The sequence below is a fragment of the Cynocephalus volans genome, chromosome 11 (genome assembly GCF_027409185.1).
Source record: "Cynocephalus volans isolate mCynVol1 chromosome 11, mCynVol1.pri, whole genome shotgun sequence".
Taxonomy (NCBI): Eukaryota; Metazoa; Chordata; class Mammalia; order Dermoptera; family Cynocephalidae; genus Cynocephalus; species Cynocephalus volans.
The window spans coordinates 14,664,856-14,687,913 of record NC_084470.1 but is presented as its reverse complement, the minus strand read 5'-3'; the positions used below and the strand labels follow the sequence as shown (position 1 = coordinate 14,687,913).

Here is a 23,058-nt window from a genome sequence, read left to right as displayed (position 1 = left end):
GCAAATTCCCATAGCTTCACAGGTCAGATTCTGGATCTCAGTCCTAAATCTAGCTGATTCTTTTTTAAATTTTTGCCAACTGCTCCATTTTACGTATGAAGTTGTTACATCTTTTAGGTAATGACCATTCTCTATTTTTTCCCCCTAGATTTTGTTTTTTAAATGTATTTATTCTTTCAAATTGAATTATTTTCTCAGCTTCAAAAGTAGAAGTATTGTGTTTGAACCAGGACTACATTACATTTATATTTCAATTTGGAGAAAAACTTGACAGCATGTCATACTTGAGCTTGTCCTTTTAGGATACCGTGTGTTTTGCAATGTGTTCATGCTTCCACTCTGCCCTTCAGTAGAGTAAGTAACTTTTTATGCATCTTTCGCATTTCCTGTGAAATTTATTTCTGGATATTTTATATTCTTGTCAGGAATATTTCCCCATTGTATCTCCAAACAGTCATGGCTGATAAGAAAAGTATTGATTTTGGTTCTTTTTCTTGTATCTACCCATTATCTATAGGCACTTAGAGGTCTGGGAGTTTGCACCCATTGCTGCCTTTAGATGCAGAAGGGAGCTGGCTTATCCTTGATAGCAGGAGTGACCTCAGGCTAGGCCATGAGCCTCACTAACAGATGCAGAGAGAGAGAAGCACTGACCCTGTCTGGAACCTCTCCATTGCTTCTTGTTTTATGCCGCTGTACTGTCTGACGCCGTTGGTTGAACACACAGTAAGCTGAGAAGCCGTGAACACAGTGGTAGCTGAAATGAGGAGCAGATTCTCTCTTAATCACCCATATCTGCTCTCTCCCCTTGGCATTACTAGCTGGTCACTTCAGAATCACGTCACCTGAGGCCTGTGTTGCTGAGTCAGTTATACTCAGGGGTTACTTTGACATTGGCTGGAGTCTCCAGCTCCCTTGAGACCAGGTAAGGCTTATATAAATGCAACACTCATCTCAAGCTTGGCTGCACATTGCAAGCCCCTGTTCCCACTCTGAGAAATTGATTTAATTGACCTAGGATGTGGTGTGGGCAGTGGACTTTTAAATATCACCCAATTGCTTCCCCAAGGCACCACTGAACTATAACCCAGTTAGATTCCCTGTCAAAGTCCAGTAGCTCCTAAAACATCTGCAAATCACAGCCTGTGAAGATGTTCCCATGGTCACACCTGCCCCTGAACATGCCAGGTGTCTTCCCAGACGTACAGCCCAGCCACTCGGATTTCCAGTAAATAAAACATGACAGAGCAAAAGCAAATGAAAACTCCAGCCAAAGCGTTGGTTAGGGCAATGAACTTTAAAGGAGATTTTAGTAAGTTGAGCAAGTTTCTGTGGAACACGTCAGCCCACATCGTCAATTCCAGCATTGAGCATTTCTGTCCTTGAAATGCCCTTGACTTCAATCCTAAAGGTATTTCCACTTGACCTCACTGGCTCCTCTTTCCCTTAGCATTTCTCACTCATTCATGCCATCTTTTCCCTCTAGATCCTTCAGCAGGTCCACAGGCTCACTTTGCAGGGCAGAATGATTCAGCTCTTTCTAGACTTTCCCACACCCTTCAAGGTGCTCAGAAACCAACAAGCTTCCTAGTGAAAAGGAGCCACCCTCTTTGGGAGGGACTTGATCACGAATAGCAACATTTTATTTGAACCTAAATCCAGGCCCTTGATGAACAGAGTAAGGAAAATGCCCACCTTTCCTGAATCACTACCAGCTGGGAAATGGTGCTGAAGAGGGTGCTGAGGGGCTCTGTGCATTCTCTCTGGCTGATCACTCTGGTCCGCATGGAGGCACCACCACCAAACACATCCCCAAGACTGGTGGCTGACTCACAAGTCAGTGAGTGCCCTGCCTGCTTGGAACAACAGCTACCTCACCAGCAAGCTACCTCCCATGCAACCTCTTTCCAGGGAAGTTGACTCTACCCTTTGGACCACGGTTGGAGCATGAGACCTTGGCTAAGCCAGTCAGAGCACCCTTTCCCTCAAGTGATTGGCATGAGGATGGCATAGGACCCAATGTGTAAATGTTCCAAATGTGACCATAAATTTACCACCCAACCCCCAAATCCCATTATCTCATTCCCAGAAAACATTAAAGTGCAAGATTAACTCTCCTTTTCAGTTCAAGTCCTGAGATTTAAGTCCAAAGAATTTAAAGCCAAAGTGAAATTCTTAAAGTTTACAAACTATTCTCCCCAAATTCATATTCAGCTCAATCTCAGTCAGAATTTCAGCCACTAAGATCCCAGCCTTGCTGTACAGCTGGAGGGAAGATTCCTGCAGCACCTGTAGGAGTCTCACGATGATTGGAGGGAGTTTTTCTAAGGCAAAGATTCCCGAGTAGAGTTTCTGGGCTACAGCAGCAGCAGCCATGTGAGGGAATATAGAGGCAGTCCCCCAACCCACCCACCCCACCAAGCCTTCAGATGAGACTGCAGCCCCAACCAACAGCTTGACTGTAACCTCATGGGAGACCTTGAACTAGAGGCAGGCAATTGAGCTGCACCTGTATTTCTGACCCACAGAGACTGTGAGATAATAAATGCTTATTGTTTTAGATTGCTGTGGGCTTCAATAATTTGTTAAACTGCGATGTGTGACTAATTGACAAGCTCTCAGGTGATAGTGATGCAGGCCAGAGCTCGAGCATCACTGCTTTCATTTCAGGAAGCATCCTTCAACACCTGAATCAGGATTTCTCCCTCTTCCTGTTGCCCTCCAGCAAGGCAGGTGCGTTTCTGATCATTTCATCTTCCGTGTGGATGCTCCCTCACCTTTTCTACGTGACAGGGCTTGTATTATTCACCTGATTGAGTGCCTGCCTTCCTTGCTTTTTCTTTCTCCTGACTTTTTTTTCCTGTCCTTATGCATCTTGCCCAAAGAACACCCTAAGGAAGGGCATAAATCAAATTCCAGCCAGCCAAAAGTGTGCGCTGTTGGAACAAGTCTAGTTCATTCTCTCATCCTGGTACAAGCACATTTTCCCATCAGAATATCCACTAACCAGAGCCACCTGCAGTCAACTCCCCTTTGGTAAGACCCCTCTGCCAGGCCCTCCCTGCTGTCCTTGAGTTGATCAAGCACACTCTCTTGGAGCTGAAGCAAACCTGTATCTCTACCTGCTGTGTCTGCCTTACCTAGAGAACCCCAGTAGAGCTTTGGCGATTTCAGGCAGGTGAAGTGGTCTGGATGATCTCACCTGGTCACCAAGCCAATGGTCCTCACTCCTGGCTGCACATCAGAATCACCTGCATAGGTGCTGATTCACAGGCCCCACCCAGGCACGTACACCAGGAGATTGCAACAGTTGTAGGAGGCAAACCCTCAACTGTTCTTACTGTAGGTCCTCTTCATGCTGCCCTAGGAGGCTGCCCCTCCCTGAGTGGTGTCATGGATCCAACCTGTCCCCCCACCCCAGAGCTGTCATTCCAGTGCGTCCTCTGAGACTAATCTCTCATTCATCAGTGAGATGCCTTTGGCCCCAGTCACTATTTCTAATTCAGGAGCAGCTTAGGTGTCTCTCAACTTTTTAGGGCCTCAAAGACAAATTGGATCAAGGTGGGTCCCCATCTCCCTGTCCTTGCCTTCTGAGCCACATTGTACTTGGCATTGGTCTCATTGGTCCAGGTCCTTAAATTCACAGGGAGGTCTCTCTCCTGCTGCTGAATTAGCCAGTGTACCTATCAATCAGGGTTTGGAAGCAGAACCAGGGAAACAGAACCAATAGCACGTGCACACACACACAGGCACACACACGCACACGCACACGGAGAGAGGAAAGCCAGTAGGATCCGTATTATTTATATGTATACATATATACACATTATACATAAAATATGTAAAATGTATAATGTATACATACTATGTACATGTATGTACATGTATATTAAGAGATCATATATATATATACAGAGATTTATGTATGTGTGTGTGTATATATACAAGACTTTTATATATATGGCTTGGCGAATCCAGAATTTGACAGGCAGGAGGAATTTTTATGTTACAGTCTAAAGCAGAATTCCTTCTTCTCTTGGAAACCTCAGTTTTTCTCTTAAGGCCTTCAATTAATTGGACGAGTTTCACTCACATTATCAGGGGTAATCTCCTTTACTTAAAGTCAACTGATTATATGTGTTAACTTCCTCCACAAGACACCTTCACAGCAACACCCAGACTAGCGTTTGACCAAACAACTGGGCACCATAGCCTCGCCAAGTGGACACACAAAATTAGCCATCACTGTGGTTTTCTCATCTTTTGTTTTTATTTTCCCTTTGTTCTTGTTTTGAAAGCTGAACTGAAGCATGTTTTCCAAAACTCTCCTGTTCCAGCCTAATTTCCCCAGGAAATCTGATTCTTAGGAACAGAATGTTCCAAGCACGAGCCCCTTCTGTCACCTTCCTGGCCATTAGCTTTGCAGTGACATCACTGAGAAGAGCACAAATTTTCTTTATAATGAGAGCAGGTGACAGCCGGGGGAGCTCAGTAGCCTCATTTCCACATCCTTCTGCTCACATTTCCTCTGGCAAACATTCCTCACTTGGCTGCATGCAGCTGCTGAGGGGCTGGGAACTGGCCTCTGGGTGGACAATCGTGTCCAAATCATAGCTCCAGGGTTCTACTGTTAAAGAAAAGAGAGTGAGCAGGGGGGACCCAACTGTCACTCATGTGAACAAAAAAAGGAGGTGCCTTCTGTATTCTGTAAGTCAGATTTCACTGTCCATTACATCAAACAGATTTGAGCTTATGTGAGCACAAAATACACCATCGAGTATATACGGGATTTTAGAATCAAGGAGGGAGTGTCTGCCTCCATGAAACATCTTCCTGTTCTTATCTGAGCTGGATCCATTTACCTGGGATCTGTGCCCCTCTTCCAGCCTCCCACCCCCTCCGCACCACTTCTTGGTAGAGCCCAACAGGCGGCAGCTGGCAGGAATGCGGCTGCCAGCAGCACAGAGCAGAGCTCAGAAGGGAGCTGTGCAGCCCAGGGGACACAGTCACCATTAACTGGGAAATGTGGTCACAGAGCCTTGTGCAAGATAAGTGAAGAACTTAAACTTCCGTCTTGCACGTGAGCAAAAGATATACCATTTTTAATATTTTCTTCCCTCTTTATGTATGTCTGTTGGGGGTGGGGGTGTACCAGAGAGAGAGAGAATTTCTAAACCACTCACTCCTTGAGGAGGTATAGTATTTCGGGGTTATTATCTCACTAATGAAATAAATCCTTGTTTCTGGTGAACAGCAGAGAGCAATATGTATACAGACTTTACTCTTTAGAAAATAAAATGAATCTCTTGTTCTTGATTTTTAACAGCATTATGGAAAGTTCAGAATTTCCTGATTCAAATTCCAGAGGCTGCGGGCAGGCCAGCCTTAGGGCTGGAGGCAGGAGTTACACCCGCTCATCAAGGTAGGCTCCACTTGATATAGCTCTCTGCTCAGGAGGGGATGCGTCTCCCTTTGGTTTGGCCAGTTATGTAAGCACCTCATGTGAACACGAGCCACTCACACCACGCTGCAGGGCTTTTCTGGAGGCATTTCACTCCTGGCACTGACGGTGGCTCCCTGGCAGGTGAGACTCTTCACCTGGCTTGGAAGGCAGGAGACATTACACCACAAAGAAATAGGGGGCAGGAGGGGAGTAGTTTCAGGAAATTTTGGAGGTGTGAGCCAGCACCCAAAGGGAAATGGTGGGAACCAGTCAAGCAAAAGTCACCAGCAGGGTAGATCGGGTGTGGAACACACAGACCTGGCATTGCAGGTAGATTTATCTGCCCTTTGGTTTACCTGTTTCACATAAGAAACTCCCTCTTGCGGCATGGGTTAACCAAAACTCTCAGGGATCCTGTGTATTTTATTTTATACCCAGAGTTCTCTTTGGTTAGGACAAGACAGCTCAACAGAGACAAGCACAGTACACATGCCGTTTCCACGTGAACAACCACAACATTTTTTCCTAATTCCCGAAAGTTCCTCTTCCTTATCTTTTCCTTAATATTTTAATGGTGTTTTAAAAATATTCAGGCAGATAATTCCTCAGCCTATCAATTCAACACCTTACCGTAGTCAAGGCCTCGGCTCCTCTTCTGAGCACTTTTCCTTTTTTTCCAGTCTCCCTTCTCTTCTGTTCCGAGTGTCCTCTATCTACCCTCTGCTTTTCTTTGTTTGCCTTCTCCCTCAGAGTCCTTATTTGGTTCTAAAAATTTAGTAAACATGTCCTTTTAGATGAATCCTAATTCCACATCTAGCTCAAATGCCATACCCAACCTCTGGTTGGAGAGTTTCACTTGGATGTAGAGAGAAGAGAATCAGACACAGACTAATAACCAACTGCACAGGAAACCTGAGCAACCCCAGGAGGGGACGTGAACATTCTTAGCCACAGGCTCCACGCCAAGAAACAGATGGCACTGTCTGCCGTCATACCATCAGTCTGTGCCAGCGCCATCCAACAGGATGCTGGGAGGATGAACAAGCTCTGTCTCTATGCACAGCTGCTGTGTGCTTGAATTGTAGCTGGTGCAACTAAAAAACTGAATTTTTACTTTATTTAATTTTAATTTTAAAACTTAAAGAGTTTAAAATTTGTTAAACACAACTTTTTGGTTTTGGTAGGCCTGTATTTCAATTTAACTGTTGAAAATTTATCATCTGAATCAAGATCAATTTGGTACAAAAGAAAGAGTATCTTAGTAATTTTTATATGGATTACACATTAAAACAATATTTTGGATACATTGGGTTAGATAACATATATTATTAAAATTATCCTCACCTAATTCTTTTTACTTTTGGTAATGTAGCTCCTAGAAAATTTGAAATTACGTACACAACTTACATTATATTTCCTTTGGACAGTGTTGGTCAGTGTGATAATGAACTTCACAATGCTTCAGCATAAACAGGGGGGAAGTGTGTGTTACACGGATAAACTCTTATAGTCCAAGGACAGCTGTGAATGCTCAGAGCTCCATCAGGAATCCAAAGCCCAGGGCAATTCATTACAATTGAGTCTCTAATTAGCAATGACTGCCATTATTGAAACCTACAGTAAAAGAGGTAATCACCACAAGAGCTGATAGAATTCACTTTTGTTTGTAAAAATAATATAAAATTTGGCTGGGAAATTGTTGCACAGGCTCTGACCCTCTTGAATGAATAAGACAAACCCAGGAGCCCATGCCACCTTGGGGCAGGCTCGAGGCAGGTGGCTGTGCTGGTCCTGTGACATTTTCTTCTCAGAGGTCCCGGAACCTGTGCATTCTGGAGTAAACCTCTCATGCAGCCACTAGCTGGAGCTCAGAGAGTGAGCTCCAAGGAAAGGCCACAGGACTGCTGGGTGCATGCCTGTAAATTAATATGTGAATGTTGGAAAGAGTTTGATCTGAGGCTTCTTTCTATCACTGGGTGGTGAGACTGAGAGGAAGGCAGGGATCATATAGCATTCTCTCAGCTTAACTACCAGAATATACTGAACAGAAGAACTTGACTTTTGTTGAATGACCAAATTAGCTTAGATTATTTCTCCACACTGTTAATAAGGCTGTGACACCTAAATGGGTTATGGCATGTCAGTGTTGTATGTTTTTTTCTTCTGCAGAAATAGAAAAATCTACCCTAAAATTTACATGTAATCTTAAGAGGCCCAGAAAAGCCAGAATGATCTTGAAAAAGAAAAAACAAAGTTGGAGGTCTCACTCTTCCTGATTTCAAAACTTACTGCAAAGCTACATTAATCAAAACAGTATGATACTAGCATAAAGACAATGGGATAGAATACAGAATCCAGAAATAAACCCTCACATATATAGTCAAATAATTTTCAACAATAGTACCAAGACCATTTGTGGGATAAATCCTGGACATAGCCCTATTCCAACCTCTGTGTGCATACCAGAGTTCCTACTCCCCCCTGGGAGTCTACCCCTTCGCCCAAGGAAAGGCACATCCTCTTTAAGAACTATCAGAAGGTTGGAGAGAGCAGGGAACCTAAGTAAATGAACTAGTATTCTGTCACCAGGAGAGTTGCGAGTAGATTAATTTATCTATGCACTATGCACTATGAGTTGTGTGGTTGATGTGAGGGTCTGCATGTAAACCTGAAAATGATTTACACTTCTACTCTGATCTGTTTGCTATATAACTGTTGTAGATACTCCATGGCAGTGTGGATATCAGGCTGACCAACCACCGTCAGTGTCTCTCATAAGTCTAATAAACAAATGTCTCTACCTGTTGGATCTCCACATGAGCTCTTTGGAATAGGCATATAATATGTGAGTGTCCTCACAGATTTGGGGCTTCCGCATTACACCATTCAATGGAGAAAGAACAGTCTTTACAATAAATGGTGTTAGTAAAACTAGGTATTCACTTTAAAAAATATATATATATATATATATATATATATATATATATATATATATGAAGTTGAAATCTTACCTTCCTCCATTTATAAAAATTGTCTTAAAATGAACTAAAGGCCTAAAGATAAGAGCTAAAACTATAGGAAAAATCTTCATGACATTGTATTTGTTGATAACTTGTCTGTCACCAAAAGCATAAGCAATGAAAGGAAACATACATTGTAGAGCTAGGGCTGGGTCTGGAGCTCACAGACCCCTCAAGCCTGTTCACAAACCCTTCACATGCAGGTCTACGAGCTAGGTAACCAGAAAAAGGTCCTTGGAGCCTGGTTGAAGAAATAGTAAGCTTTATTCAGCACACACACGTCTAAGAGCTAGGCAGTCCAAAGAGAAACTGAGCATCTGCCAGCAGAGTAAACATGTTTTATTTTTAGACACATGCTCTGCCGAGCTGCTGCTTCACACACTAAAGAACACACAAGAATAGCAACAAGCTAAAAGTACCCGGGCACGCATGCGCACTAACTCCATCCCTACACAACTTGTTCACAAAGAATGTGCAGCACCACCCCCAACTGGACCTGAGGTGAGGGGGCCTGACTAAACTACTCTATTTTCCTCACATACATAAATTGGACTACATCAAAATTGAAAACTTCTGACCTCAAAGGACACTATCAGCAGAGTGAAAAGGTAACCCACAGAAAAGAAGAAAATATTTGCAAATCATATATCTGATAAGCAGTTAATATCCAGAATGTATAAAGAACTCTGAGAATGCAACAACAACAAAAATAGAACAAACAATGTGACTAAAAGTGGGTGATGGACTTGAACAGACATTTCTCCAAAAAATATATATAAATGGCCAATAAGCACATGAAAAGGTGCTCAACATCACTAATCATTAGGGAAATGCAAATCAAACACACAATGAGATACCACTTTACACCCGTTAGGATGGCTGTTGTTGAGGATGTGTAGGAATCAGAACTCTTGTGCTGCTAGTTGGAATGTAAAATGGTGTGGCCTCCATGGAAAATTTATGGTAGTTCCTCAAAAAATTAAAAATAGAATGATCATTTGATCCAAGTTTCACTTCTGGGTATATACCCAAAAGAAATGAAAGCAAGGACCGAAATGGATATTTGCACACCCATGTTTATAGCAGCATCATTCATAATAGCCCAAAGGTGGAGATGACCCAAGTGTCTATTGATGGATGAATGTGTAAACAAAATGTGGTGTATATACACATTGGAATATTATTCAGCCTCAGAAATAAATTCTGACACATGCTAGAACATGCATGAAGACATTATGCTAAATGGACTAAGCCAGTCACAAAAGGACCGAGAGTATGGGAGTCCACTTGTATGAGGTCTCTAGAGCAGTCAGACTCATACACACAGAACATAGAATGGTGTCTGCCAGGGGCTGGGGTAAGGGGAACAGGGAGTTAATGTTTAATGGGGACAGAGTTTCAATTTGGGAAGATGAGAAAGTTCTCGAGATGGGTGGTGACGGTTGTTCAACAATGTGAATGTGCTTCACACCACTGAACTGTACCCTAAAAATAATTAAAATGGTACATTTTTTGTTAAGAATATTTACAAGTAGAAAATAAAATTTAAAAAATCTTTACATTCAGCCACATTTCTTTTTCCCTCAGAGTGTTTCTTGCCTCTATCACGTCCTTTTCAGTAGTCGCAGGCACTGAACTCTCACTTTATGCCAGAAACAATTGCCTAAGGGCAACGTCATTCCGCATCACCCAGGTTGCAATGGGCAGGGCCTTCCTGTGGAACCAGCGAGATTTGAAGCATGGACTTTCCACCCAGAAACAGGCCCTGCTCTCCTCCTGCTGGGTCTCACTGGGCTGGGATCCCAAGGGGTCACAGTGAGGGGCAGGACCAGCACCCCTGCCAGTTTTCAAAAGCAACCACAACTTGGGAGAGGTGGAAGCAGGCAGGAGGCTCCATAGGGATGGGTGTGCATGCAGAAAGTGGCTGAAGACCCTCCAGACTCTCCTCCTGCTGGCGTGTTGCCCTGTGTTAGGAATGCATTCACTAAATCAAAGGGTCCTAGGCAGTGAGAGTGCAGAAAGACCCTTGAGGCCATCTGCACAGTGGCTTCCAAAGGCTAGCCTGCAGGGGGCACCCTGCCTGCTGCATCAGGTCACCTGGCAGGTTTTTTAAAATCCTGGTTTCCCAGGCCTCACTGCCAGAGGCTCTGAGTCTAGCTCTAAGGCCTCAGAATCCACATATATTTTAAACTCCCCAGATGGTTCCAATGGGCAATTGGATGTGCGAATTGTTGACAATGGTGTGGAAAGATAAGCAAAGTCTACCTAACATAACTTGTAACTTGGAGTTGGAGGATTTGAGTCTTGTGGGGCTCGATGGTCTTCCTGCTACATAAAGAGGCTTGGACCAACTAGTCCTTGGTGGTCCCTTCAAGGCCCCAAGCAGATATTGAGAGAGTCACTTCTCCAGGACTCTAGTTCCCCTCTAATGACACAGTAAAACAGGAAAGGCTCTGGGATCAGAGCCCACCTGTGCCAGGGCTGAATTCAGTGCTCTGAGCTTTCACCAAGGAGTCTTTTTCTGTTTGTGCATGTGTTTTATTTTTACTGCCAGAGCAAGTGAACATTGCTGTGAATTGTTTTTCCAAAGCAATCTTGCAATCCCATGAGGCCGGGAAATGTGCGAGCTCTGTAGAAAAATTTCCTGAAACAGAGCAGGGAGCACAGAGATGGGGTGCAGGCTGGGGAACCCTGGAGACAAATTCTGCAGCCTTAGGATTTGGCTTTGAAGACTCCAGCCTGAAGCTCTGAAACACACAATAGTGGACAAAGCATTCTCCATGGTTATCTCAGGCATGTAACCCAGCAAATCTAAAGACAAGAAACATGATTCCTCCCCTCATGACTCACTGGGTTTCTGGTAGCGTTGCTTTCCTTCTACCTGCTCCTCTCCTGGGTGCCCATGGGAAGCATCCCGTAAGGAGCAGGGTCTCTCTTTCCCCACCCAATCCTCCTACCCCACACCCCGAATCTGAATCACCCTTTTGGCCTGACAGCTTCTCTTTGCGTTCAAGAGGATGCAAAAAAGCTAAGGACCATTATTTTATTTTTGTCAGTGTGATGTCTGTGCATGATAGAAAGTGCAGATGAGTTTACAATGAAACAAGTCTCCACCTGTTCCAAGCCTCTGTCCCAGACGCAAGAGCAGATTGCTATGTTTCAGTTCTTCTGGTGTCTTCCCTGACAACTTGTCTAGATCAGAGGCCTATGCCACATAACTGTATTACCAGTTCTAAACAATATCTGTCTGATCTCTGATATTAGAGATGGCAATTGATCCACTCAGGAATAACCCCACCTTCAATATTTGTTATTTATATTTAATACTTTTATAGGTTGTCTTTTAACTTGAACCACCACTGCATGTGGACATGGGAGAAATATATTCCAAATCTAGTTTCTTAGCTTGAATTCACATGGATTGTGGTGAGGCTTAAGAAAGATGTTAATTTAGTCAAGAATAACTGACGTGCCTGGAAAACAAAGAAGGTGGAAAATAGACTGAACCAGATTTTTGTCCCCCAAAAGGGAGTATTATCCTCTCCACTTTACTATTTGATGTTTCCAACATAAGTGCCAATGTTGGACATTTGAAGCTGATCTCTAAATAACACTAATTGAGGAAGGAAATGTGGCTGAGTGAACGGAGATGGCTGCAAGAGACCCGAGAAGGACTCAGAGTGGAGCCACTGCAGGAGAGCACGGCCCTTGTCCATGCCCGGACAGCCACAACCACTGAGGAAGGCAGAAAGGACATGGTTGACAAACGGGCCAGGTCTGGAGAGAACCTTTGAAAAGAGGGTGGTAAACGCCGTCCAAGAGAACGGTTGAAAGGAGGGTGGTGAGCGCTGTCCAAGACTGTAGAAATGAAAAGAACACTGTGCACTGCGTGAATAAAGCGTCTGAGGACAGCCCACGTGCATGCTACAGAGAGGGCTTGCAGGACAAAGTGCTGTTGGCAGGCAGAATGCAGTGTCTGGAACAGACGGCTGGGAGTGTCTTGCTGATGAGCACATCTGTCGCTCATGCCTTCTGTTATTGTGAAATAAAACTTGCACTGTATAGAGGAAAAGAAGGACCCAGGGGCTATTCTGACTGTAGAGGGGGGATGGGGGATGAGGATGTTCTGGCAGCAAACAGTTACTTCATGCTGTGAGAGGTCACAGCTTCACTGCACACAACCCCTCCCTTAGGCCGAGCACAAAACCATGTCACAGGAGAGGGGACTTAGGAAGGCTGATGTGTGCTGGCTTTCACAGCTACAAGTCCCTATGGAACACAGGGACTTGAATCCAAACTTCTCAGCACTTTGAATTTAAAGCTCAGGAATGTGAGTTTTGCTGTCAGCATGTTTTGAAGAGAGAACCAGCATACAGATGGTCCAGAATAGATTTTCTTGAGCTCTGATCTCAACTCGAATAAGACAAAAAGTCTAAACTAGAAGCCAAACAGCTCTATGCTATCCCTTTTCCATGCCCGTGTCTGCACCATCCCAGGGAACCCGGTAGGTGGGGAATGAGCTCGTCTACCTTCCTCGCATGCCCCCACCCCATACTGCAGTGAACGCCTTGGGAATCCTGGGCTCACCTACCACCTACCTGATGGCGAGGGCTGTTAAAACCACACATGGCTCGTAGGGCCCCTTTCCCAGTCAGCAATGATGCGATGAAGTGTGGGAGCCCATAGGCTTGACAACGAACAGGGAGGGCACCAAGGGCAAAAGTCCTAAATGCTCTTACGCAGAGCCTAAGTGCAGGGAACAGCAAATAGTTTCTGCTAGATTAGATAAGAACATTAAGGTCATTTCTTATCCAGCTTACTCCCTTTCCTTTGTTTCTCAAGATGTTTTCCAGAGAATGCCCCATAGCCAATTTATTTTCATTCCTTTGTTAAATGATTGATTAAGTTGTTTTTCCTCTTATATTTCCTTGTCTTTACAATAAAAGCTGAAGCAAATAACTGACTCAGGGCTGCACCTTGTTTCTCCCTTCTTGACAGAGTTTTCTTGGTGCAGTCCCTTCCAGCTTCTCATTGTTCTTAATATTTGGGCTCTGAGTCATCTCTGCATCTCCATCACACAGTGAGAAGTGACAGTGAGCAGCACAAATGCTATCTGTGTAGCACCTGGTTCTTGTTCTGCCAGACATTCTGCCAGTGCCTCACGCACCTCATGTCGCTCATTTTCATAACAGCCCTTTGAAAGAGATACAAAATAATTCTAATTTTATAGTTGAGGAAACAGATGCTCCCATGAGGTAAAACTGTGCCCCAGGTACTGCAACTAGCAAGAGCTGCCAATGAGACCCAAACTCAGGTGTGTTCAATTCTACAGGTTGACCCTCTCAACCTCTGCTCTGCCTCCTTCCATGGTTTTTACAAACTACAAAATATTGACCATAGGAATCATGTAAAAACCCCAGCGTCTGCACATGGATCCAGTGATGGTCCAGCTTCTTTACAAACTGTCAAGATCTCCCCCACCCACCTTGTTCCCAGCTTGGCAGCCTGGGCCTCTCTGTGAAGGACACCCCAATCCCTCCCCTTACCCTTCAGGCAAACAGTTGCCTGCACCAAAAAAGTAATTCCAGTTTTCCAGGAAGACAATGTCCTTGAAGAATAAAATCAAAATGTTCAGAAATGGACAAAAGAACAATTCTCATGTTTCCAATAATGGAGGAATGGGGTGGAGGCTGCAGGGTCTCTGCTGGAGATAATAACAACAGCATCGATTAGAGTAACTAGTGCATGAAGTGCTTCCTAGACGCTGGATCCAAACCCAGACCATATACCCCACGGTGAGGACCTTAGCACAGAGCACCCAGCAGGCCCCTAGCAGGCACAGCCAGGGACGTGGGCTCAGACCTGGGTTGTATTTATAAGAGATAACAGTTTTTCTCTCTTTTTGTTTCAATCTTCAAATCTACTTTGCTCTTGTGTAGCCTGAAGTTAAACAAAAGCCTTTGTTTTTGTGTAAACAAGCAGTAAAAGAGATGGAAAATCCAGCTCTAGTCACATAAGAAAAGAGTCGAGGAGGGTGGGTGGGGCAGCTCTTCCTCCTCAGAGCATGGCTGCCCCAGGACAGGGCAGAGCTCACCTGGCAGTGGGGGATCTGCTGGACTGGCAGGATGAAGAAACTTTAGATTTGCACATGTTGCAAGGGATCTCTGATTTAGGCCTCATATACTTTGTGATAATGTTTGTATTTTTATTTTTCCTTTTGCCCTTTTTAGATTCAGTTGTTACACCTCTTTTCAGTTTAAATTTGCTGGAAGTCTACATGGGATTCATTCCTTATATTATCAAAACAAAGTCACCTGAAGACTGAGCTAAGAAGAACCCCCACGTGGTGGAAGAACTGGGGGAGGAGACAAAGGATGGTCTTTCTCAGGTCTGTGTGTCTCTGTCTCTCTGTGTCTCTGACTCTCCCTCTGTCATTGCCTCCTTTGACCCGACTGTGGCAGGGTTCTCTCTGTTTTGCACCCTGCCCCCTGTTTCTTAATCTTGTGGACTCAGGACACCATCTTGTTTTGCAGCCATAAAAAAACCCAGGGAATATCTCTTGAGTTATTAGGGAGGCTTTCTAAAAGAATGTCCAGCAGGAGGTATAGCGATCTTAGGAAGCGATGTGGAAGCCGAGCAGACAATCCTGGAACCCAGCAGTTCCAACTAAGCCCAGGGCGAGGCTTCAGGCAGGTTACGGGCAAGATCCTGCAGTACAGAGAGCATGTGGCTAAGTTAGCTAGTCCGTGAGGACAGTGGGCCAGACCACAGGAAGGTGCTGAGCTGCAGCTCAGAGGGAGCCCAGGACAGCATCGTGTGTCCTGCAAACAGATGGTGGGTGAGCTTCCCCTTGCCAGCCACCTCACACTTACCTTCAAGGACAGGGCTGGGAGCTTGGTCCTAGTCATTGCTGACATTCTCTGATTGTTCAAAAATATTCTTCCAGAAATGCAGGGCTTTGGTTTCAGTGTTCTAAACCACGGGCAACAAAAGCAAAAATAGACAGTGGGACTACATCAAACTAAAAAGCTTCTGCACGGCCAAAGAAACAATCAACAGAGCAAAGAGACAACCAGCAGAATGGGAGGAAACATTTGCAAACTGTTCATCTGACAAGGGATTAATATCCAGAATATACAAGAAACTTAAACAACACAACAGCAAAAAACCAAATAATCCTCTAAAAAAATAGGCAAATTGTTACCCAACCAAGTCTGGCTGCCCATCGCCCAAACAAACAAAAGACTCAAAGGTCAAATGTTGATGATGAGGGAAGGCAGCTTTATTCAGCCAGGTAGCCTGAAGTAGATGTAGGCTAACTCATCTTTTTGGTAAACCTGAAGGAGAGTGGCCAGACTAAAACCATCTCAAGGACTCAGATTTACTGAGGGGTTTTTTAAGAGGGGGTAGAGGGAATGGAATGTGGGAAGTGAAAAGCAGGAGGGAGGGGGACGTGTAAGGGGCCAGTGCAAAATCTCACCAAGGCTCTGTCTGGTTTCTGTTCTCCTTCTTGATGTTATGTTAGGGTCCCATCTCATGGCAAGTTTACAACTCCAGGCTGGCTGGAAAACAACTTTGCATTCATGTAAATAAAGTCATCTTGCCAAATAACCAAGGTTCAAAATACCAAATAACCATGGGAACAGAGGAAACACAGAGAAACGCATGCTGAGAAAAAAGTGTGTCATTTTTTTTTTTCTTTCCTAAAGTCCGTGCAGTTTTAGCTCTCAACATGGCTTCATTCCTGCTCACTCCAACAGCTTCCCCACTGTCAGTAGTTCCTTCCATTTCTATGGAATGGGCCACAAACTCATCTTACTGCTTCATGTGGGTCAGGGTGAGGAAGGGGTTAATCTGGAATGGAACTATTTGACATGATGTAGGACATGGCATTTGCAACCCAGCTGGTGGAGGGATCAGGGCATTTGTTTATCTATTGTTTTAATAATTGATTGGCAACAGGTGGCTGACTCAGAGTTAGCAAGCTACACATTAATTGGTGCATCAACAATTTCGAGAACTTACATGAATCTTTTGTTTAGGAACAGGATGTCTCATCCAAGTCATGTGTTCCCCCTTCAAGGCTGTGAATATTTTTAGAGAACTGCTGGTGTAACTGAGTCATTGAGAAGACATTATTTCCCCCTTTTCAATCAAAACATTCCTCCTGAAAGCACTGATGATCAATTTCCTAACTGAAAAGGTCTTACTTTTCTTTGTATTGATCCCTCAGTGCTGGGAGGCTCATTCTCAGGTCCTCATGGCCCATGTTGGTGGGAAATTAGGGCAAATTAGGGCCACATGAAGTGGACTCAGGAATTTAGAAGAGACAAGCCAGTTTATAATCAATGTTTCCAATTGTATCCTGCTATAAAGAGAGAGCAAGTTTTTATTGAACTTATGTAAATTTCCATATTGCCATAAAAATCATAAGGATGTTCACAAACAGTTTCCAAATTTTGAAGGAATCAAATAAGAAAGAAAAGCAAATTTGTGAAAGTATATCTTATCAAGTTGGAGTAAGTTATAGATAGCTTAAGAGAGAAGTTTTCTTAAATCTGGGCATTTAAGTAAAGAACCAGCAATGTTTTAAGTAAAAGTCATAAAAGCATTATCTTTATCAGTTCTTTAACCTCATATAATTAATTTTTGCTTTGCCTGATTTTGGTTAGCAGTTTCATAAACCCATCAAACTTTTTATTACAGTTCTGAAAAACTTTAATTTTGTCATTGATCTTTTTTTATCCCTTTTAATTGATTACACGTATTTGTGGGGTCCAGAGTTGAATATCAGTACCTATGCACAATAAATGATGATCAAATCAGGATAATTAATAACCATCAATACAAAATGTAATCATTCTTTGTGACCCTTCACCAATTTCTCACTAACCCATTTCTCCCTCCCCCATTCCAATCCCTAGTAATCATAGATCTGTTCTCTCCTTTTGAAAGTTCATATTATTGTGATTGCTATAACTTTCTTTTTTGTGTATTTGTTTGTTTTTTAGATCCCACTTATGAATGAGGACATGCAGTATTCTTTCTGTGCCTGGCTTGTTTCACTTAACATAATTTTCTCCAAGCTTATCCATATTGCTATGAATGGCAGAATTTCATTCTATTTTGTGGCTGATTAATATATATCATTATGTATATGTACCATATTTTCCTTATCCAGTTATCTGTTGATGGACATTTAGATTGGTTCCAACTCTTGGTAAATAGAGTTCCAATAAACATGGGAGTGCAGATACTCCTTCCACATGATGATTTCTATTCCTTTGGGTATATACCCAGCAGTGGGATTGCTGAATCATACAGTAGTTCTATCTGTCCTTGTTTGCAGAAACTCTGTTTTCCATAATGGCTGTACTAATTTACTGTCCCATCAACAGTGTAAGAGGGTTCAACTTTCTCTGCATCCTTTCCAGCATTTCTTATTCTCTCTTTTTTTTACAATAGCCAGTCTCACTGTGTTGAGATGATATCTCAAGGCGGTTTTGATTTGCATTTCCCTGATGTTTAGTGATGATGAGCATTTTCTCATGTACCTGTTGGCTATTTCTGTATCTCCTTTGAGAAATGCCTATTCAGCTCCTTTGCCCATTTTTAGATTGGGTTAGCTGTTGTTTAACTATTAAGTTGTTTGAGTTCCTTGTTTATTCTGTATATTAATCCTTTGTTGAATGCATAGTTTAAAATAATTTCTCCCATTCTGTAAATTTTCTTTTCACTCTGTTGATGTTTCCTTTGCTGTACAGAAGCTTTTGAGTTTGATATAATACCTTTTTTTTTTCTTTTGTTGCCTGTACTTTTGGGGTCATATTCATAAAGTCTTTGCTGAGTCCTGCATACTGAAAAGTTGTCCCTATGTTTTCTTCTAGGAGTTTAATCGTTTCAGGTCTTATATTTAAGTCTTTAGTCCATCTTGAGTTGAGTTGGGTATATCATGAAAGATACAGGTGTAGTTTCATTCTTCTATGGGTGCCCGATTTTACCAGCACCATTTATTGAAGAGGCTGCTGAAAGACTTTAAAGAGGACTCAAAAAGATAGGAAGACATTTATTGCTAATGGATTGGAAGAATTAACATTGTGAAAATGTCCATACTACCCAAAGCAATCTACAGATTCAATGCAATATCCATCAAAATACCAATGACATTTATTCACAGAAATAGAAAAAAATACCCAAAAATTCATATGGAAAACAAAAGACCATGAATAGCCAAAGCAATCCTGAGCAAAAATAAAATAAAACTGAGGCATTATACTACTGGACTTCAAACTACACTAAAAAGCTATTGTAACTGAAACAGTATGGTGCTGGCATAAAAATGATACATGGACCAATGGAACAGAATAGAGAACCAGAAATGAAGCCACAAACTTACAGCCAACTGATCTTCAACAAAAGCACCAAGAACATACACTGGGAAAAGGACAGCCTCTTCAGTAAATGGTGCTGGAAAAACTGTATATCCATGTGCAGAAGAATGAAACTAGACCCATACCTCTCACCATATACCAAAATCAACTCACAATGGATTAAAGACTTAAGTAAAGACCTGAAACTATAAACCTCCTAGAAGAAAACATAGGGGAAATACTTCAGTGTGGACAAAGATTTTAAGAATGAGACCCCAAAAGAGAAGCAACAAAAGAAAAAATAAATCAGATTATATCAAACTAAAAAGCTTCTGCACAGGGTTAGGGTTAGGATTAGGGTTAGAGTACAATCAATAGAGTGAAAAGACAACCTACATAGTGGGAGAAAATATTTGCAAACTATACATTCAACAAGGGATTAATAAATAGAATATACAAGAAACTCAACTTTAAAATTAAAAAAAAAAAAACATTAATCCAATTAAGAAATGGGCAAAGGAGCAGAATAGACATTTTTCAAAGGAAGAGCTACAAATGGCCAACAGGTACATGGAAACATGCTCAAGCATCAGGGAAATGCAAATCAAAACCACACTGAGGTATCACCTCACCTCAGATAGATGGGCCATTATTAGAAAGACTGAGAATAGCAAATGCTGGCAAAGTTGTGGAAAAAGGTGAACTCTTTGACACTGTTGGTGTGTCTGTAAAATAGTACAGCCACTATGGAAAACACTATGAAGCTTCCTCAAACAACTGCAGGTAGAACTACCATATGATCCAGAAATCTATTTCTGGATATATATTCAAAGGAATGGAAATCATCATGTCGAAGGGATACCTGCACTCCCATATCCATCAGAGCTTTATTTACAATAGCCAAGATATGGAACCAACCCAAATGCCCACCGACACATGATTAGGTAAGAAAAATATGGTATATATACAGAATGGAATACTACTCAGCCATAAAAAAGAATAAAATTTTGCCATTTACAGCAACATGGATGAGCTTGGAGAAAATTATGTTAAGTGAGTTAAGCCAGACACAGAAACGAAACACCACATGTCCTCACTCATAAGTGGTTGTTAAGAAAGAAGGAAAAAAGAGAGAGAGAGAGAGAGAGAGAGGAAGAGGAAGGAAGGAAGGAAGGAAGGAAGGAAGGCCACAATGATATGTTGAACTTTCAGAAGGAGAGAACAAATCTATGGTTACTAGAGGTGGGAAAGGGGGAGGGCAAAGGAGGGGAGTTAGGAAGAAATTTTGTAAGGGGTACAAAGAGTAATTATGATTTGTAGTAATGAATATGCTAATAATAATGATTTGACCATCACATATTGTATACTAGTAATGATAGTTAACACTGTACCCCCAAAATATATATAACCAATTATGCTTCAATAAAAAAAAATAGTGGAAAAGAGATTTTAAAGGTAAATATAGAAAGTTACATATTTGTGGGAAAAAAACCTTATCTTTTTAATAGAGAGGACTCAGTTTTCTTAAGTAATAAAAGATCTGATGAAATACAACAGAAAATACAGAAAATTATTTTGATAAGATACGAAGTATTTGTTTCTGAGGCAGATGACTTAAAAGGTAAAGACAAATCTTTCACTATTTCTTATTAGAAGCAATGCAATTCTCCAAGAAATCCTTGTTGTTTTAACAGAGGAGACCAAATTCTAGTTTTACATCAGTATACTTTTGATATTAATGCTCAATGAAACACAAGTATAAGTAATTATCTTCAAATCTTAGCCAGCTTGATTACATAAATTTTTTTCAAGATTCCTCTTTCACAAAACTTCTACAACATTTTTTTTTATATAAATTCAGTTTTGTCCTGTTTGCTTTCTCTTTCCTTTTGTGGGAAAACTTTTCTATATTTCTATGAGTTTATGGAATAATTATATAAGTGCTTGTTTTTCTTTAAGACAATGAAATAGAGATCTTTTACAAATTAAGGTTGTCAATGCCATCCAGAAGTAGAAAAATATCACACATACAGACATACCAAAACATGCAGACAAAAGCAGATCTTATTGCTTTCAGCCTAAAATTTAAGTCGTATTCCAAATCTTATGAGTTTATAAAAGAATATCTTCATCTAAGTTGTGTTTGTGACCCATGGAACAAGATTACTTGTCCAGATGGCTAAATCTTGTTAATATTCACTAAAAAATAAAGAAACTAAACTAAAAAAAAATCAAGATTTATGATTTGCTTTTTGGAAGAAAGCTTTCAGAAAGGCAGTTTTTGAAAGGACATGAGTCGACACCAGTTGACGATCCACCGGAGAGGGCTCGTTTATTAGGCGGCACACACACATATATATAGGGCTTCTAGGGAAGGCTGATTGGCTTAAAATACAATCCCTACTTAGAGGGCTACCAGCGCCATGATGGGGTGTGGCCGAGAAGGACTTATGTGATCAAGGTGTGGTCCCTTGGGGCATTTGGGTTCTTACAGTTTTTAATTTATTGAATCTTTCAGAAGACTCTGCATACCAATCCAAAACATAACCAAACATTTCTTTTTTTTTTTTTTTAGGTGTTTTGTACCTTCTCTAAGATGCTTGAAAATAAACATTGTTAAGATTAAAATTTATTCATTGTGGACACTGAATATTAAATTGTCCTTATTGAGGTTAACTTATTTGTCCAAAAAATATATAAGTTCTTGGCTTTTTTTTTTTTTTTTTTTTTTACATAAAATTAGCCAGTATTCCAGAAAGTGAAGTTTCAGACTCTTTAGGTTTGGAGAATTTCATTTTCAGAAGATACCTACTTGAGGCGTCTAACCGGGCCCAGTCCATTAATTTATTGTATCCAATATGATTCCTAAAGGTATCTGGCTAAGGAAATGCTTAGCTCAAGTTGGAAATCTCAAAATGCAAATTTGAGTAGGAGCTTGTATCCAAGAGGGAATGCTCCCATGATTTACAGTTGGAGCAAAAGAGCAGTGAGCACAATGCTCCTAGCCAGGACCTTTACTTGGTCAGTGGGTCCTCTTGGATGTTATTGGAGGTCTCCTAGGGATCTCATGTCTGACACAAAACTTTACTCAGAGCTCTCATCTGCTGATGACTGATTCTTCACTGAGTCCAGATTTCCTGTCTGTAAATTGTAAACCACCCCATTTAATGAATATCTCTGATTACCAAAAAAAAAAAAAAAAATCAAAAACAACAAAAACAAACACACACAAAAAACAACTTTAGAAAAAATAAATGTAACAGAGTTTATTCGAGCAAAGAATAATTCCTGAATTGAGCAGCATTCAAAACTGAAAGAGGTTGGGAGAGCTCCATTCAAGCAGCGTGAACTGTGAGCTTTCACAGGCTGAACAAGGTAGCAGAGTAAAGAAGTTATCTGATTGACTATAACTATGCATTTTTCTTCTTTGATTATGGTGTGATGGGAGGTCCCTAATTATATAACCAATTGGTTGGCTGGCTGTTTGTGATCAATTGAGGCTAGGTTTATTTTTTATGTCAGACACAAGAAATTTCTCCAAGTTAAGTTTTGGTTTGCTTATGGAGGAGCTCTAGGTACAGAGACAACCTCAGGCTAGTGGCACCTTTCTTATTTGCTTTAACAGCAGACATTTTAATAATGTTTACTAATAATCCTTTGGGGGTCAAAAAATATTAGATAATAGCTTAACTTTTGAGCACATTGCCTACAAAGAAGCAGTAATCATATATACACACAAATATATATGAAAGACATATTCCTTACACGACTTTATATAATGGCAAATATTTTAAAAATTTAAACGGTCAATTCTTGGGCACTTACTAAGCATAAGACATAGTTTTGAGAGTTGCAGCTCTTAGGGAAGCCCCCGGCTCTGAGGGACTACTGTGCAGCAAAGTCAGACTGTCAGGTTCAAAATATCCTCTTTTGCTCTCTAGGACACTGCTGTGGAAACTGATGCCCTGGATCTAGAAACCCTCCTTTTTCTTTGTCATCAGGAATGGTGTTCTGATGCCTTCATGATGCAGTGTGCACTGCAGAAACCATTCTCAGGAACCCATTCCAATGCCCTTCAAGTTCAGTTACTTCTCACTTGTGGTTTGATCTTTCTCTACCCCCAAGTGAAGTATTCTGAACATGGGCTACTCAAAGTGTGGTGCAGGGACCGGGAACATCACCATCCCCTGGAGACAGGTTAGAAATGCAAATTTACTGGTCCGGC

The 23,058-nt window shown here is 41.7% G+C and overlaps 2 long non-coding RNA genes across 2 annotated transcripts; one reads left to right on the top strand and one right to left on the bottom strand.

Moving 5' to 3' along the window:
• Positions 1–4,246: 4,246 nt before the first annotated feature.
• LOC134391260 (uncharacterized) lies at positions 4,247–6,334 on the bottom strand. The gene is made up of 2 exons (XR_010024929.1): positions 6,074–6,334; positions 4,247–4,627 (listed from the first exon to the last, which is right to left on the bottom strand). It is a non-coding gene; the product is annotated as an uncharacterized LOC134391260 (long non-coding RNA).
• LOC134391261 (uncharacterized) lies at positions 4,995–21,465 on the top strand. Its single transcript, XR_010024930.1, has 4 exons — positions 4,995–5,080; positions 5,327–5,422; positions 14,694–14,851; positions 21,409–21,465. It is a non-coding gene; the product is annotated as an uncharacterized LOC134391261 (long non-coding RNA).
• Positions 21,466–23,058: the final 1,593 nt, after the last annotated feature.